The sequence below is a fragment of the Macaca mulatta genome, chromosome 10 (assembly GCF_049350105.2).
Source record: "Macaca mulatta isolate MMU2019108-1 chromosome 10, T2T-MMU8v2.0, whole genome shotgun sequence".
Classification (NCBI taxonomy): domain Eukaryota; kingdom Metazoa; phylum Chordata; class Mammalia; order Primates; family Cercopithecidae; genus Macaca; species Macaca mulatta.
Window position 1 is genome coordinate 86,667,958 of NC_133415.1, and position 19,082 is coordinate 86,687,039.

Sequence of the window (19,082 nt, forward strand, 5' to 3'; positions counted from 1 at the left end):
TGACTCATGGAGGAGCTTTGGGAGTAAATGTCCAGCGGATGAGGCACAGTTGGTGGAGTGGACACTGTTGGAGCTCTACCCAGCTGCCTTCGGATCCTCTTAGCATTTCTGTGTGATCAGGTTCCAGGTGCTTTCATCTGACAGCTTCCATGTGAGATTTTTCTTCAGAGGATTGCCCTTGGGCTCCTAGTGCCACTCGCTGCACAGCACAAGGACCTGGAAGTGCCTGTGAGTTTATTTCCCCGCCGGGTGGCCCTTGGCCATAGATGGACAGATATACAAAAGTATGAGTCTAGCTTCTTTACCTCCAGGCGTGAACTCTGAGCTGTAATTTACATTCCTCTGCTCCCAGTGGGATCAGACTGAGGCTGGGACGCTCTCTGCTAGTGCACCCTTGCTAGGCATTTTCTCTTTCCTATCTTCTTCCCCACTCCTGCCAGTTTCTCGTAGGAGCACTTGATAAACCACTTGCCCAGGAATCCTTGTCTCTGGGGTTGCTACTAAGCCTGTCCCCCTGTGATGGGGATCAGTAGGCTATTGCAAAAGTAATGCCCAGAGGAAAAGCAGGCTGTGAGTGGCACTTTCCCTAGCTCATGCTTGGGAGGGCCTGGACCAGCACCCTTGCATGCCCTAAATCAACAATGCTCCAGCCTTGCAGGTGGTCTGATTTTCAGTAGGAAAGGATAACCTATTTTTTATTTTTTACATTTAAAAATTATTTTTAAACTTACTTGGAGACAGAGTCACTTTTTTTTTTTTTTTTGAGACAGGGTCTTGCTCTGTTGCCCAGGCTGGAGTGCAATGGCGTGATCACAGCTCACTGCAGCCTTAAGCAATCCTCCCACCTTAGCCTCCTGAGTAGCTAGGACTACCGACGCACACCACCATGGCTGACTAATTTATTTTTTTGTAGCGAGGCAGTCTCATTATTTCGCCCAGGCTGGTCTCGAACTCCTGGGCTCTAGAGATCCTCCCGATCCTCCCACCTCAGCCTTCCAAAATGTTGGGAATACAGGCATGTGCCACCTCGTGCAGCTGAGAGTCACTCTTTTTGGTGTGTAGTTCTGTGAGTTTTGAAAAATGTGTAGAATCAGAAACCACAACCACAGTCAAGATATAGAGCCAGGCCGGGCGCGGTGGCTCAAACCTGTAATCCCAGCACTTTGGGAGGCCGAGACGGGTGGATCACGAGGTCAGGAGATCGAGACCATCCTGGCTAACATGGTGAAACTCCGTCTCTACTAAAAAAAAATACAAAAAACTAGCCGGGCGAGGTGGCGGGCGCCTGTAGTCCCAGCTACTCGGGAGGCTGAGGCAGGAGGATGGTGTAAACCCGGGAGGCGGAGCTTGCAGTGAGCTGAGATCGGGCCACTGCACTCCAGCCTGGGCGACAGAGCGACACTCCGTCTCAAAAAAAAAAAAAAAAAAAGATATAGAGCCAGTTCTGTCATGTGGCCAGGGCCCTCTGAAGCCAAACCTTCCCTTCACCCTGATCCCCTGGCAACCACTGATCTGTTCTTCATCACTGTAGTTTTGCCTTTTCCAGAGTGCCATATAAATGAAATCACACAGTATCTTTGGCTTCTTTTAGGTAACACAATATCTTTGAGAGTCAGCCACATTTTTGCATGTATCCATTGCTTGTCCCTGTGGACGTCTTCAATAATCAAAATGGAGTCACTTATGTTAACCCCTAACAAAATGGAGCCCATGGGCCATGAAGGAAGGGCTCTCATGCACATATGCCTATGATTGGAATGATTGTAAGGACTCTCTGAAAACCACAACAATTTCAAAAATTTCAGATAAGCCTCTTGCACAAGAACATTTGACTAACGATGGCTGCCTTCACCAATGAGTGGACGCCAACTATCGCAACAGGCCCCTATAACCAATGGTCCTTGTTTCAAAGCAGCTTTTGTGAACTTTTCCTTTTGACTGTAAAACGAAACCCCTCTGTTGCACCTCATATGCCTGTGGTTCACTATAGCATGCATATCCCTCCTGTTATTCCCAAATAAACTGTTTTAGGTAACACAATGTATTTGAAGTTTATCCAAGTTTTTACATGTATCAGTTGCTTGTCCTGGAGAGCAATTGTTCTGGAGAGCACGTCTCCTGTTTACTTTAGGTAGACATCGTTTTTTTTATTGCCGAATGGGGTTCCACTGAACAGCTCAACTACAGTTTATCCTTCCTCAGTGTGGAAATATTTGGGGTTTCCAGTTTTTCATTATTATAATTAAAGCTGATATGAACATTTTAATATGTTTTTTTTGGTTCAGCATAGGGTTTTGTTTCACTTGAATAAATGCCAAAGAGGTTTCTGGGTAGTTTGTTAAGTGGATGTTTATCTTTGTAAGGAACTGCCAAAGTGTTTTCCAGAGAAGTTGAACCATTTGGCCTTCCCACCAGCAACGTGTGAGAGTTCCTATTGCTTAACATCCTCACCAGCGCTGTACAGTCAGGGTTTGTTTGCTTGTTTGTTTGGGTCTTTTTTTGGAGGGACTGGTTCTTTATTTCTTTCTTTTTCTTCCTTTCTTTTTTTTTTTTTTTTTGGTTTGAGACAGGGTCTTGCTCTGTCGCCCAGGCTGGAGGGCAGTGGTGCAGTCTTGGCTCACTGTAACCTCTGCCTCCTGGGTTTAAGCAATTCTCCTGCCTCAGCCTCCTGAGTAGCTGGGATTACAGGTATGTGCCACCATGCCTGGCCAATTTCTTTATATTTTGGTTAGTAGAGATGGGGTTTCACCATGTTGGCCAGGCTGGTCTCAAACTCCTGGCCTCAAGTGATCCACCTGCCTTGGCCTCCCAAAGTGCAGAGATTACAGGCGTGAGCGACCATGCGTGGCCTGGTTCTTTATTTCAAAAAGACACTCATCAGTCTTTAGTATCAAAACAGTTGCATTATTGATTTCTCTTTATCCCAATTGTCGTCAAAGAGGCATCAAAGGAGAGTACATTGTAAGCCAATAAGCTACAGTGTGTACGCCTAACAGACCTCCTAGGGAGTTTACCAAAAAGTGGGGATTAGGTAGGGAAAGAAACTTTAAAAGATCAGCAATCTGCCAGCCCACAGACTGTAGAGAGCTCTCACAGCCAGAGCGGGTAGCCAGGGTGCCAGAAACCCAAAGAAGCAGAGTTTCAAAATAATACGACATTTTAAAAGTTTTGTACACAAGCTATTCAAGATTTCTCACTGACTGATACAAAGCACAATGAGATGGCACTTTTAGAGACAACAGCTTCAAACCCAGAAAAGGGTAATGAGATGAGTTTCATGTGGCTAAATCAGTGGCAAAAACATAATCTTCTTTCTTTCAAGGAGGCAGGAGAGCAATCAAGTGGTCACCTCAATGTAAGGGGCACATTAGCCACTCTGTAAGCGGCTGGGAGTGGGGTGGAGATGGGACAAAAATTTGGTCTCAGAGGTCTCACCATCTTAATTTGGTCACTTCTTTTTTTTTTTTTTTCCCCCCAAAATGGAGTCTCGCTCTGTCGCCCAGCCTGGAGTGCAGTGGCGCGATCTTGGCTCACTGCAACCTCCGCCTCCCAGGTTCAAGCGATTCCCCTGCCTCAGCCTCCCGAATAGCTGGGCCTACAGACGCACACCACCATGTCTGGCTAATTTTTGTATGTTTAGTAGAGACAGAGTTTCACCATGTTGGCCAGGCTGGTCTTGCAGTCCTGACCTTAAGTGATCTGCCTCCCTCGGCCTCCCAAAGTGCTGGGATTGCAGGTGTGAGCCACCGTGCCTGGCTTAATGTGGTCACTTCTAGCGGGAAAAAAATAAAAATAAAAATAACTTTGTCCGAAGATATCTTAAAGCTGAAAACCTGAACAGCACATTTTTTGTTGCTGTTGTTTTTGGGCTAACTCCTGGAATCACCTTTCTGGTTTGGCTGGTACTTTGTGCAAAGCTGTGATGTCTCAGAGTGGAGTCCTTCCCTGGGCTCTGTCTGGTTCTCAGTAAGGCAGGCTCATACCTTTTTCCCTCTTCTCTAGAGGAAGTAATATGCAGTAAGCTGAACAGTCACCTTCCAAAAGGGAGAAAGGGATTAGATTGCCGCTCCAGAGCTGTGGAGCTATTTGGACTGTGTTATAAATGGTTGCTACAAAATAACAAAAAAGGTAATTACAAAATGTGTACAACACAACATGCTTTTAAAAACATTATGTGTTGCACTCACATTCGCTTAAATGTTGTTCCCGAAGGTGCTCAGCCTCTAGCCCAGCTGGAATCTCTGGGAAGAGGCAGAGACAGTTTGGCAAAAAAGACACATCGGGGAGGTGGGGGCGGTGAAAGGAGAAAGCAGCCTTCCAGTTAAAGATCAGCTCTCAGTGTAAGGGCAGCTTTGGGCAGGCTGGCCTAGGTGGAGTTGGGGTCAGAGGCAGGAGCAGTGGCAAGGTGGGACTGGGGTGCTCTGCATCTCATTCAGTCAAGCAGGTCTGGTCCGGCATCCTTTGTGTGCAGAGGTGCTCCTCTGTGGTGCATTTCAGTTTATCTTCCAAGTCATCAATCATCTCTTCCAGCTTGATTACTGATCTCTTGGCAAACTCAGCCCAGGTCTCTGCCTCCTTGCACTTATCAGTAAGAATCTCGGTTGCTTCTTCATATCTGTCTTCTTTGTGAGAGTCCTTTCCTTCAGCAGCACTCAGCCACTTCAGGTTCTGGTCCATCGATCTGATCTGCTTATCCATCTCTCGGCCACAGGACTCTGCCAGCTCAGCTCGTTCCTCTCTGCATCCCAAGTTTCCTTCAACAACCACCAACTTATGAGCCGAGCCCCATCTTCATGCTTCCTGCCTGTTTTCTGCAATGTGCTTAGCTTCTTTGAGTTGGATTTCCTTGAGTTTCATCTTTCCTTCATCTTTTTTTTTTTTTTTTTTTTTTTTTTTTTTTTGAGACAGAGTCTCCCTCTGTCACCCAGGCTGGAGTTCAGTGGCGTGATCTCAGCTCACTGCAACCTCCACCTCTTGGGTTTGAGTGATTCTCCTGCCTCAGCCTGCCAGGTAGCTGGGATTACAGGTGTGTACCACCACATCCAGCTAATTTTTATATTTTTAGTAGAGTTTTACCATGTTGGCCAGGCTGGTCTTGAACTCCTGACCTCAGGTGATCCACCCACTTCAGCCTCCCAAAGTGCTAGGATTACAGGCGTGAGCCACTGTGTCCAGCCTTTTCTTCATCTTTTAAGGCTCGATTTTCAATAACCTTCCTACCTCTCCCACTCTCATCAGCAGCTTTTACCACTTCTTCCAGCTTTTGCAGGGCAGTGGCCAGGCGCGCCTGAGCACAGTCCAGCCCCTTTTCAACCAGCTGGATCCTACAGTTCAAGGAGGCCACCTTGGCCTCAGCTTGTTCCAGGCCTGCCTTGCTCCCTCTACTCCCTGCTGGAGGTGCTCAGCTCTCTCCTCTGCATCATCTGCCTGCTGCTGCTGAACCTGGCTCTTACGCTTCACTGCCTCAATGGTGGCGATCCCAGTCACGGTGCCCACCCAGCCCCTGCTTGTGCTCCAGGTCCTGCCTCTCCACTCAGCACTGTAGCCATTTCTCCTACTGTCAATTTTTCCCCCCGTATTCCAATAGGTGTCCTCAGTTTTAAAAAATCAGGTCAGGGCCGGGCGTGGTGGCTCACGCCTGTAATCCCAGCACTTTGGGAGGCCGAGGCGGGCGGATCACGAGGTCAGGAGATCGAGACCATCCTGGCTAACATGGTGAAACCCTGTCTCTACTAAAAATACAAAAAATTAGCCGGGCGTGGTGGCGGGCGCCTGTAGTCCCAGCTACTTGGGAGGCTGAGGCAGGAGAATGGCGTGAACCCGGGAGGCAGAGCTTGCAGTGAGCCGAGATGGCGCCACTGCACTCCAGCCTGGGCGACAGAGCAAGACTCCATCTCAAAAAAAAAAAAAAAAAAAAAAATCAGGTCAGTTGGGTCATGCCACTTCTTTGCTTCCACTTTCCAATGACTTATATCATGCTTAGAATAAAACCCGAATCCTTATGTGGCCCATAGGGTTGACTAGCTCCTGACAGCCCCACTGGCCTCTTCTACTCTCCCACTCCAGCCATCCTGGTCTCCATGCTGTTGCTCAGACATGCCCAGATGCCCCACCTTGCAGCCAGTGGCCTTGCAGCTTCCTTATCTGGAATGCTCATTCCTCAGGTTTTCCCATGGGCCACCTCCGGAAAAGGTGGCATCTCAAAGCTATCTCTGCAGAAGGGTCTTTGCTGGCTTCTCCATCTAATACCGCCTGCACCCCCACCCCCACCTGCAAGGAACTCCCCATCCTGTGGCATGGTTTTATTTTCTTCATGTCTTTCATCACCATGTGAAATTACCTTAGCTCTTTATTATTTTAAAATTTTTTCTTATCTCATTAAAACGTTTGCTTTAATTGAAGTATAATATTAAGTATATAGCTCAATGACTTTTTGTTTGAGAGAGAGAGAGAAAGTCTCGCTCTTGTTGCCCAGGCTGGGCTGCAATGGTGCAATCTTGGCTCACTGCAGTCTCTGCCTCCCAGGTTCAAGTGATCATCCTGCCTCAGCCTCCCAAGTAGCTGGAATTACAGACATGTGCCACCATGCCAGGCTAATTTTTTGTATTTAGTAGAGATAGGGTTTCACCATGTTGGTCAGGCTGGTTTCAAACTCCTGACCTCAGGTGATCCACCTGCCTCAGCCTCCCAAAGTGCTGAGATTACAGGCATGAGCCACCGCACCTGGCCTCGATGACTTTTTACATATATGTGCTTGTAACCGTTTCGCATATCTGGACATAGAAGGTTCCCAGACACCCTAGAAAGCTCACTCATGCCTCCTCTTCCCAAAGGTAGCCACTATTCTACTTTCTATTTGGTTTCTATCATAGATGAGTTTTGCCTGCCTTTGAGCTTCATGTAAGTGGAATCGTATAATCTGGACACTTTTTGCCCAAATTCTTTCTTTCATCATTGTCTGTGAGATACAGACACATTTTTGCGTGTGGATAAATGCAACAGCAGTTTGTTCTTTTTGTATTGCTGTTCCATGGAGTACTGCATAGCAATACTCCATTGCATAGCAGTGTTCAATTGTGTCAGTATAACACAATTCGTTTATTCATTCTTCTGCTGGCAGACCGTGGGTTGCTCCTAACTGGTTGCTGTTGAATAATGCTGCTGTGAACATTTTTACACGTCTTTCCATGGAGAGATGCACTCATTTATTTTGGATATATGCCTGAGAATAGAATTGCTAGATCATTGAGTAGGCATATGTTTATCGGCTATTTTTTCTTTTACTTGTTTATATTCTTTTTCTCCTCCTGGACTATAAGTTCCATGAAGGTAGGAAACAAGCTTGTCTTGTTCACTATTGTATTCCCAGTGCATAGCACAGTGTCCAGCACATAGTAGCTGCTTAATAAATATTTAAGTAAATGAACAAACTTAAGCTACTATCAGCTCCAAGTAAGTTGTGACAAAGAACCCAGGACTAGCTACAAATCCTCCTGACATTCGCCCTTCGCAAGCTGATATTTGAGAGCCCAGCTGACTCAGAAGGAGGCAGAGCCGCAGGTGCCGGGTTATTCAGCATCCTGTTATTCTTTGAAGTGGCTCCCCCTCCCTCTCTTGGCCTGCATTGTCACAGCTTGAAATATTCTTTTGATTATGAGAACATTTCCCATTAAGTGTGCATCTCCAGCTTCCCCCCAACCCCCCAGTATTTATGAGCTCATAACTCCAGGATCTGTCACAATCAGTGTTGCAAAAGTGTATCTGAATGTAATGAAATAATTCGATGAGAAACGTGGCAGGGAGACAGTTGGAATTTTCTCATGCCTTACAAACCATCCCCAGGGGACGGGTGTACATAAATCAACACCTCCCTTAATTAAGTAAAACATTTTAGGGAAAAAACAAATTAATTACCACTTCATGGCACCACCCCAGCCGATTACCCAAATGGTTCACATTCCATAAACCTCGCTTGAATTCAGAACTAATTATCACTCTTTTGGTTTGTTTATGCTTCCCAATCTACAAAGATCTGTATTAAAAGTGGGTAGTGTGGTGTGGCTTTTTCACTTTACTTTCAGGATGATGTAAGCTGTCAAAATAATCAAGAATTAAGTCTTAAAAAAAAAACCTGAAAATGAAGGGAATGTAGAATGTGGAACATTTAGGGTAGGAAATAAACATCACCTTGGGGTGTTGCGGGGGTGGTGGGGAGAAGCCTGTAGAGTGCAGGATATATGGGGTCTTGGCCTGGCTGAGTCCCTGACTTGCTGCGTAATGTTGGGCAAGAACTGGACGTCTCTCGTCTCTTATCTGGGGACCATTGTCTGTTACCTGCCTGGCCCCTTGGGGGCGCACTCGCCTCCTGGCATGTGATCCCAGCAGGGAGTGAGAATCCTGACATCTCTGAGCCTTCATTGTCCAGCCTGGCCTGATGTCTTTCCTAATTATCCTTCCTGCTGGCTCTGGCCTCCCCCTTGCCCTGTGGGTCCGATCAATTCTTATCTTTGATCCTGCAGAGCCCCGTGGCCAGGATAGCTGCTGACTAATAGCTTATCCTTTTCCCAGTCCGTCCAGCTGCCTTCTGATTGGTCCACTCCCCCAGTGGAGCCCAGGCCTGCCCTTGGCTCTTCTGGGCTATGTGTGGGAGTGGGGTCTCAATGGCGTCAGGCATAGTTGCCCTTGGTAGCCCCTCCAGCTGTAAGCCTTGTAAGTCCAGAGTCTAGTGCCAGGCTAAGCCAAGGCCTAACCTTCCCTTGTTTCTGCCACTTGCCCCCCTTGAGTGGGTGTGTACATTGTAAGCGCTCAGTCAGTTCTGAGTCACTATCTGGATCTTAATGAAGGACATAGATAACTAGAAAGAAACAATCCAACTCTTTAAAAACATTTTTAAGGCATGAATTGCACATAGTAAAGTGCATAAGTTATACATGTACAACTCAGTGAATCTTTACTTTGTGTACACCCGTGTAATTCCAACCCATGGCAAGACACAGGTCATTCCACCTCCCTAAAAGGTTCCCTTCCAGTCAGCACTCCTCAAAAATAACCATTATCCTGACTTCTATCACTATAGATTGATTTTGTCTGTTCTTGCATTTCATATAAATGGAATAATCTGGTATCTAGCTTTCTGTGTCCGGCTTGTTTTGCTCATTCACTGAGTCTATGAGATTCATTCTTGTTGCAGATAGCAGTAATTCTTGAACTCCTTTTTAGACTGAAGTTTTAAAAAGCGATTACTCGAGCGATTACTGGTTGTTGGTATCTAGCTTGACAGTATGTTGTCCTTTTAAAAAATAACCACATGCCAAGATATCTGTGGGTCTAATACTGTCATTACCATATGTACAAAAAGAGTAATTTAGTTCCTGCGAGCACTCGAGTGCCTTCAAATTCCAAATGGAGCAGGGATGAATTTGATTAGGAAGGTGTCTGACTACAGCCCTCCCATCTTGAGAACCTTCCAGGGCATTTTCTTATTGCTTTACTTCCCATTTGCTGAGTGCTGTGATTTGAATATTTGTCCCCTGCAAAACTCATGTTGAAATTTAATCTCCAGTGTGGCAATATTGAGAGGTAGGGCCTTCAAGAGGTGATTGGGTCATGAGGGCTCTGCCCTTATGAATGGATTAATCTGGAATAATTCCTGGATTCATGGGTTAGTGGATTACTGGGTTATCAGGGGGGAAAGACTGGTGGCTTTATAAGAAGAGGAAGAGAGGGTTGAGTGTGGTGGCTTGCATCTATAATCCCAGCACTTCAAGACGCCGAGGATAGAGGATTGCTTGAGCCCAGGAGTTTGAGACCAGCCTGGGCAACATAGTGAGACTTCATCTCTAATTTTTTTTAAAAAGAAGAAGAAGAAGAGGAAGAGAGACTTAAGCTAGCACGCTCACTCCCCCCTCGCCATGTGTGATGCCCTGCACTGCCTTGGGACACTCCACCAGCAAGAAGGTTCTCAGTAGATGCAGCCCTTAACCTTGGGCTACTCAACTTCCATAACCATAAGAAGTCAATCCCTTTCCTTTGCAAATTACTCTGTTTCAGGTACTCTGCGATAAGCAAGAGAAAACGAACTGACACTGGGTTACTAGAGAGGTTTAGTATCTTTTCTTAGGGTTGTTTGTTACCTGTGTAACAGGTAGGTCCTGCTGGGACCCTTTCTCCAGGGAGGGCGTGAGGAAGTTGGAGGCTGCTCCCTCCAGGTCATGTGTGAGAGGGTGGGAATAATCTGGGTACACCCTGCAGGTTGTCTCCAAAAGGGTCAGTCACCCCCAAACCCAGGGAACATCAGTGCTGGGGCAGGTGGGGGAAGAGTCAGGGTCCACGGTCTCTTGGGCTAGACCTAGGCAATGTCTGTCCCCATGGAACCCTCAGCTCCAATCCTGGCCTTCAGCCCTGAGAGCTTGTTAGCAAGAGGCTCTGATCCAGCAGGTCTGGGGTGGATCCAGGAATCTGATATTTTCAAACTCACCAAGTAATTCCAGGGAGTGGCCTGGAGCCAGGCTGCTTGCATTTGAATTCCAGCTCTGCCTGTTATCACTGTGACCTCAGCCAAGTAACTTTGCTTCTCTTGCCTTCATTTCTTTATTTGTACAATGGGCATTATAATCGTGTTGGAAGAATAAAATGAATCAATGCATTTATGCTTGAAAAGCACTTAGAAGAGTACCTGGCACAGAGTAAGCACTCAAAGAGAGTTGGCCACCGCCGCCATCATCAGCATCGTCAGCCCCGGCAGCGCTAATGCTTCACCAACACTTCTGCTTTACACACAGAAACTGAGAACCACAGACGCGTGTGGACATAACCAGAGTCACCCAGCAAGACACAGGTGGCACAGGGACCAGAAGGCCAGCTCCCTCTCCCCTTGGGACTGTGTTCTCTCACCCGTGTGGCTGGCTAGCCATCCTGCCCAACGTCCCAGTCACATGCTGGAGGACAGAGTGGGGAAGATAGTCTACAGAGTGGGGGCTTTCTGAAAGATTATATTAGGTTGGTGCAAAAGTAATCACGGTTTTTGTCATTAAAAGTAACGGCAAAAACAAAAACCGTGATTACTTTTGCACCAACCTAATAGAACTGGAAGTGTTGGCATTTGCCTTTCGCCCACCATAGCAATTCTCTATCCCCCTCCTCACCCTTGAAGGGACCAGCCAGGTCCTCTTTCCCACTTTTGGAGTAGGAGGACGGGAATGACCTGAGTCACCTCTAGATTTCTGAGGTTAGGACAAATGTCATGTCGCCAATGATCAAATCCCACCAATTCTACCTCCACAATGTCTTTTGTATCCAAGCCCTCTGCCATACCTGCGGCCAGGCCACCATCATCGTGTGCACCTGGGCAGCTGCACCAGCCCCTCCCTGGCCTCCCTGCTGCCAGTCTGGCTGCTTCACTTCACTCTACATACCACCCTCCTCACCACCCCTTGGAGAGGTTTTTTAAACCACCCCCATGGGCCGGGCACGGTGGCTCACGCCTGTAATCCCAGCACTTTTGGAGGCCAAGGTGGGCGGATCATGAGGTCAGGAGATCGAGACATCCTGGCTAACACGATGAAACCCCGTCTCTACTAAAAAATACAAAAAAAAAAAAAAAAAAAAAAAAAATTAGCCGGGCGAGGTGACGGGCGCCTGTAGTCCCAGCTGCTTGGGAGGCTGAGGCAGGAGAATGGTGTGAACCCGGGAGGCAGAGCTTGCGGTGAGCCAAGATCATGCCACTGCACTCCAGCCTAGGTGACAGAGCAGGACTCCGTCTCAGAAAAAAAAAAAATCCTCATGTATGAGTGGATAAAAATGTGATATCTAAATAAAATGGAACATTATTCAGTCTTTTTTATTTTATTTTAGTTTAGTTTAGTTTGAGACACGGTCTTCCTCTGACACCCAAGCTGGAGTGCAGTGGCATGATCCCAGCTCATTATAGCCTCGACCTCCTGGGCTGAGGTGATCCTCCCACTTCAGCCTCCCGAGTAGTAGGGACTACAGGCATGCACCACCAAACCCAACTAATTTTTTGTTTTTGTATTTTTTTTGTAGAGACAGTTTTTTACCTATTGCTCAGGCTGGTCTTGAACTCCTGGGCTCAAGTGATCCTCCTGCCCTGACTTCCCAAAGTACTGGGATTATAGGCATGAGCCCCCACACCTGGCCTACTTTTTTTCTTTTCCTTTGAGGCGGGGTCTCACTCTGGCACCCAGGCTGGTGTGTAGTGGTGCAATCATAGTTCACTGCAGCCTCGACCTCCTGGGTTCAAATGATCCCCCCACCTCAGCCTCCCAAGTGACTGGCACCACAGGTGCACACCACCACTCCCAGCTAATTTTTTACTTTTTTGTAGAGATGGGGGTGTCACTATGTTGCCCAGGCTTGTCTCAAGCTCCTGGCCTCAAATGATCCTCCTGCCTCAGCTTCCCAAAGTGCTAGGATCATAGGTGTGAGCCACCATGCCTGACTATTCAGCCTTTAAAAAGAAAGAGATCCTGTCTTATGCCACAAGGTGGATGAACCTTGAAGACATCATGCTAAGTGAATAAGCCAGCCACCTACATGAGGGACCTAAAGTAGTCGAATTCCTAGAAACAGAAAACGGAGTGGTGGCTGCCCAGCACGGGGGAAATGGGAAGTTGTTCAAGGGGGAGAGTTTCAGTTTTGCAAAATGAAAAAGTTGTAGAGATCTGTTGTGCAAAAAGGTAAATATACTTAACGCTACTGAACCGTACACTAAAGAATGGTTAAGATGGTAAATTTTATGTTATATGTTTTTTTCTTTCTTTCTTTTTTTTTGTATTTTTAGCAGAGATGAGGTTTCACCATGTTGGTCAGCCTGGTCTCGAACTCCTGACCTCAGGTGATCCACCTGCCTTGGCCTTCCAAAGTGCTGGGATTACAGATGTAAGCCATCATGCCCAGCCTGTTTGTTTGTTTGTTTGTTTGTTTTTTGAGACAGAGTCTGGCTCTGTCACCCAGGCTGGAGTGCAGTCACAGGATCTTGGCTCACTGCAAACTCTGCCTCCCAGGTTCAAGTGATTCTCATGCCTCAGCCTCCCTAGTAGCTGGTATTACAGGCGTGTGCCACCACGCCTGGCTAATTTTTTATGTTTTTGGTAGACATGGGGCTTCGCCATGTTGGCCAAACTGGTCTCAAACTCCTGACCTCAGGTGATCCACCTGCCTCAGCCTCCCAAAGTGCTGGGATTACAGGCATGAGCCACTGTGTCTAGCCTGTTATATGTTTTTTACCACAATTAAAAAAAAAAAAAAAAACCAAAAACCTTCAAAGTCTCCCCATTGCCTTTAGGGCGAACCCAGATCCCTTGCCTGGCCTTGGAGACCCTCTGCACTGTTGCCACCCTCCCACCAGGCCCCTCAAGCTGCCATGTCCTCAGCCCATGGAGCTCTTCAACTTTTCCCTGACACGACTCACATTTACTCACCAGTGAATTTCTCCGTGGCAGCTTTCCATCTGGAATGTGCTTCCCTCAACTTGTCAACCTTTTGAAATTCTCATCATCCTTCAAGAACCGGTTCAAATGTATTCTCCTCCGTGACACCTTCTCTTTTTTTTTTTTTTTTTTTGAGTCGGAGTCTAGCTGTGTCGCCCAGGCTGGAGTGCAGTGGCCAGATCTCAGCTCACTGCAAGCTCCGCCTCCCGGGTTTACGCCATTCTCCTGGCTCAGCCTCCCGAGTAGCTGGGACTACAGGCGCCTGCCACCTCGCCCGGCTAGTTTTTTGTATTTTTTAGTAGAGACGGGGTTTCACCGTGTTAACCAGGATGGTCTCGATCTGCTGACCTTGTGATCCGCCCGTCTTGGCCTCCCAAAGTGCTAGGATTACAGGCTTGAGCCACCGCGCCCGGCCAACACCTTCTCTTAACCCTCTCCTTCAGGAAGAATTAAGGCCCAGAGTGTGTGCCCCCTCCTTTTTTTTTCTTTTTGAGACAGGGTCTCACTCCGTTGCCCAGGCTGGAATGCAGTGGTGTGATCACGGTTCACTGCAGCCTCAACCTCCAGGGCTCAAGTGATTCTCCCACCTCAGCCTCCCCAGTAGCTGGGACTACAGGCACGCATCATCATGCCCGGCACATTTTTGTAAATTTTTAAGTATAGATGGGGTTTTGTCATGGTGTCCAGGCTGGTCTCGAACTCCTGGGCTGAAGAGATCTGTCCACTTCGGGCTCCCAAAGTGTTGGTTATAGATATGAGCCACCATGCCCAGCCCCCGATAACTTTTTTTTTTTTTTTTTTTTTTTTGGAGACAGAGTCTTGCTGTGTCACCAGGCTGGAATGCAGTGGTGCGATCTCGGCTCACTGCAACCTCTGACTCCTGAGTTCAAGTGATTCTTCTGCCTCAGCCCCCCGAGTAGCTGGGACTACAGGTGTGTACCACCACACCCAGCTAATTTTTGTATTTTTAGTAGAGAAAGGGTTTCCCATGTTGGCCAGGATGGTCTTGATCTCTTGACCTCATGATCCACCCACCTTGGCCTCCCAAAGTGCTGGGATTACAGGCATGAGCCACCGCGCCCAGCCCCTATAACTTTTCACCTCACCACCACCACCACCACCGCTGTTGAATGGGGGCTTTCTACATGCTGAGTCCCATGCCAAACAAGCTGTATGCATCAGTGGCTCAGTTAATCTTCATGAAAACCAACACCATCCCCATCTTACAGACGAGAAAACAGAGGTCCAGATAGGGAATGTGTCGTGCCCGAGATCACACAGCTAGTAAATTGTGGCACTGAGACTTAAATCTTCCTAATTCTAGAGAAAAGCTTCTGACTACTCAGTTCTGCTCCCCGACACACCTGAATAATTGCCTTGTCTGTATAATTATTTGTTTTTCTGCCTGCCCAATTAGGGGAGGGTTGTGCGTTAGCCCTCCTGGCTCTGATGCGCCATGCCTGGCCCCGGGACTGCCACAAAGCAGGTGCTCGTTTTGTGGGAGTTGTTTTGTACACCTTGGAGTAAATCAGTGTCAGTGCTAACTCCTCTAATTTCACCATTTCTATTTCCCCTCCAGGAACTGGCAGGTCAGGGATTGCAAAAGAAACATCCCCCAGCCGATCAATAAATAATAATGTTGGAGAATTTAAAATAAAAATCTGGATTATTAAAGTTACAAATCTTTGGTCTTTATACCTTTAATAAAACATGCGTCTATTAATAATGAATACTGGTTCTGGCCTGCTTAGGCTGAAAGGGAGAAAAAAATGACCAGTCAAAAGATGCTCATATTTTTTCTCCTTACCCAGTTTGGCTGCCAAGATGCTGCATCCCTGACAAATGGCTCATCATTTAAAAAGGTTTAAAAAGTTTAACTGCATGAAAGGGAAATTGAAGATGGCTTGTTCAGCCTGTGGGCCCTCGGTGAGGAGAGGTTGTGTCTTCTCGAGACATTCTCTCTCTTTGGTTTTGGTGGGCCCACCTTCTGCTGGTCCTTCTCCTTGACCTCTGGTTGTCTTTCTCAGGCTCCTCATGTTTTGGTCTAACTCTATCCTGGGTTCCCTCACCTCCACTCCCCTTCTCTCCCTTCCCCTCCCCTTCCCTTTCCACTCAGCTCCCTTACGCTGTCGCTCACTCCTGTGACCACCAGTCATATCTTTTGCATGAGGGAAGTCACTCAGTAGGAGAGATGGTCAGAGCGGTAAACAGGGGGTCAGACCCTCTGGGGCCTTATAGGCCAGGATGAACTGTGGCTTTTACTCCAAGAATCCTGGTGCCACTGGAGGCGCAGAGGATGGCATGAAACAAATCTCTTTGGAGGCTGTGATTAAAATAGACTAAAGGGTGACAAGGGCAGAATTAGGAAAACCAGTTAGGAGAATATTGCTATAATCCGGACAAGAGATGATGGTAGTTTGGAATAGAGTGGAAGCAGTGAGGAGCTGAGGTTGGAGACAGGATATACTTTATTTTTTAAAATTTTAATAGAGACAGAATCTCACTCTATCACTCAGGCTGGAGTGCAGTGGCACGATCATGGCTCACTGCAGCCTCAAACTCCTGGGGTCAAGTTATCCTCCCACTTCAGCCTCCCCAGTAGTTGGGACTACAGGCATGTGCCACCGTCCCCAGCTCCAGGATATATTTTAAAGGTTGAGGTGATAGGATTTGCTGATGGATTGGAGTGGGGTGTGAAAAAAAAAGGGAAAGGAGTTGTGGATGTCTCCGGGGTTTTGAGCAACTAAAGATGAGTGTTTTCATTTTCTGAGATGAGGAGCCTCTGGTAGAGAAGCTTTGATGATAAGGAGTTGAGTCTTGGATGTGTGTTGTCTGAGATACCTGTTGGACATCTAAGAAGAGACATCAAATTGGCAATTGGACATACAGGTCTAGAGCTCAGGAGAAAGGCCCAGGTTAGAGGTATAAATTTAGGCATCATCATCAAAGATGCTGTATTTAAAGTCATGAAGCTAGATAAGATTGCCAGTGGAAGTGTATGGCAGAGAAGAGCATGAAAAAGGACTGGACTCATGATGTTCCTATGCTTAAAGTTCAGAGAGATGAGGAAGAATCAACGAAGAAGAATGTGAAGAGGCCAGTGAGCTAGGAGTAAAACCAAGAAAGTAAAGGATCCTAGAAGCCAAATGAAGAAAGAGTTTCAAGAGGGGGAATGTCATTATATATGTCAAGTACGGAAAATGGGTTAAATAAGGTGAGGACTGAGGACCGACCATTGGTTCTAGCAACATGGAGGTCATTGGTGATCTTGACGAGGACATTTAACCTCACTTTGGGCCACTTGATGGTGAAAGTAAAAGGGAAAGTCAGTGGATTCCATAACTCTCACTATTGTCCTGAAGGAAATCTGCCAATTGTTCAAGACACCCCAACTCGTCCTGGGAGCTTGTCATGTGAGTTCTTCAAAGGAGGTATTGAATAATACAGCTGACCCTTGAACAACACAGGTTTGAACTGCATGGGGCCTCTTATATGTGGATTTTTTTTCTACCAAATGCAGATTGAAAATACAGTATTCGCAGGATGACAAATAGGCATATATGCAGGGCTGACTTTTCCTATGCGGGTTCCTCAGGGTTGACTTCAGGACATGAGATTGTGTGGATTTTGCTGTGCACAAGGGAGGGAAGGTATCCTGGAACCAATTTCCTGTGTATACTGAGGGACAACTGCATAATGAATATTGTCAGTAAGAGTTTTATAGCAAAGCCATAGGTCAACATTATACTCCCAGGATATAAGCGGTGCTGTGGGAAGCATGGAGTGGGGGAGATTGTCATGTTGATTATTTATCACTCCTTTGATACATGGAGTATTCCATCCAGTTTGAGACTGGGCTCTGCCTCCTGGAGAAGCGACAGCAGCCAGGTGCCACTCTCGTGGAGACCAAGAGTTAGTGGCCTATGTGGAGGGCCACAAGGCTGCCCTGTTACACAACTCCAGGCGACACATCTATGTCATGGTCTATGTGAAATGAGTTTCCTGGTGTTGTGCAGTGCACAAACTGTGCGGCTGTACGAAACAGGCCTGATGTGACAAGAGGCAGCTAAGGGTATCCCCAGAACTCCCAGAGGGATATTGGGACACTGTTGTCCGAAAAAGGGAAAGTAAGTGATGGAAGGCAAAACAAAAGATGCTCACATCCTAACGCGAAGGACAAATTCCAGATGGAAATAAGCTACACGCTGTCTTTATTCTTTAATCTCCCAAACTTCAAAAGAATTTTATTGTTTTCTTCCTGCCATCAAATCTGTGACTTGTCTTAGGGGAAGGGCAAGGTATGTGTGTGTGTGTGTGTTTGTGTTGGGGCATGGGGTTATATAGCCTCTACCCTTCTCTCTTCTTTCTCTCCAAAATTCCTAACTGGGAGGAATTTTCTAGTCATTGGAGGAGAGGTGTTTGGGAATACATTAATTTGAGCAAGCCTAAGCTGCTGTAATAAAGAGGGCACAAAATACAGTGGCTTGAAGAAAATAGAAGTTTATCCACTCTCATGTAACAGCCTCAAGGTAAGTATTGCAGGGTGGGGAGATGGCTCTGTTCCATATGATCACTCAGGTATTAAAGATCCTTTCATCTTGTTTCTCTGTATCCTTCATGGTGTTATCTTCATCTCCATTGTCAGAACTTGGTCACAGCACATCTATGTTCAGGGAAGGAGAAAGAATGTTAGGAAAAAGGTGCCCCATCCCTTCTGTTCATATGCCCTTGGTGACAACTTAGCCATGTGGTCACATGGCCACAAAGAAGCCTGGGATGTGTTGTCACTAGCTGGAGAATCAGCATTTGTTCAGTTTAAATTCTATTACTATGGAGGAAATTCAGAATGGGTTAAAGTAAGTAACTGGCAAAAACTGGTTCTTTTTGCTTTCATCTCTTTTCTTTTTCTTTCTTTCTTTTTTTTTTTTTTGAGATGGAGTCTCACTCTGTTGCCCAGGCTGGAGTACAGTGGCGCGATCTCGGCTCACTGCAAGCTCTGCCTCCTGGGTTCACGCCATTCTCGTGCCTCAGCCTCCCGAGTAGCTGGGACTACAGGCGCCCGCCACCACGCCCAGCTAATATTTTTGTCTTTTTTAGTAGAGACGGGGTTTCACTGTGTTAGCCAGGATGGTCTCAATCTCCTGACCTCGTAATCCGCCCGCCTTGGCCTCCCGACTGTGCCTGGCCACTTTCATCTCTTTTCTAAGCATTTTTATCTCTCAAATTTAGAAATGGAAAATTTGGGCCGGGTGCAGTGATTCACGCCTGTAATCCCAGCACTTCAGAAGGCCGAGGCAGGAGGATTGCTTGAGGCCAGGAGTTTGAGATGAACCTGGGCAACAAAGTGAGAACCCATCTCTCCAAAATAACCTTAAAAAATTAGCCAGGCTTGGTGGCACATACCTGTGGTCCCAGCTACTCAGAAGGCTGAGGCGAGAGAATCACTTGAGCACAGGAGTTTGAGGTTGTAGTGGGCTGTGATTGCACCACTGTACTCCAGCCTGGATGACAGAGTGAGAACCTGTCTCTAACAAGAAAAGAAAGGAAAGAAAGAGTGAGAAAGCAAGGGAAGGAAGGAAGGAAGGAAAGAAGGAAGGGAAGGGAAGGAAAGGAAAAAGGAAAGAAAGAGGTTGA

At 46.9% G+C, this 19,082-nt stretch overlaps 1 pseudogene; it reads right to left on the reverse strand.

Annotated features, from left to right (window-relative positions):
* Nucleotides 1-4,419: 4,419 nt before the first annotated feature.
* Nucleotides 4,420-5,423, reverse strand: LOC713518 (tropomyosin-like; annotated as a pseudogene).
* Between the last annotated feature and the right edge of the window lie 13,659 nt (nucleotides 5,424-19,082).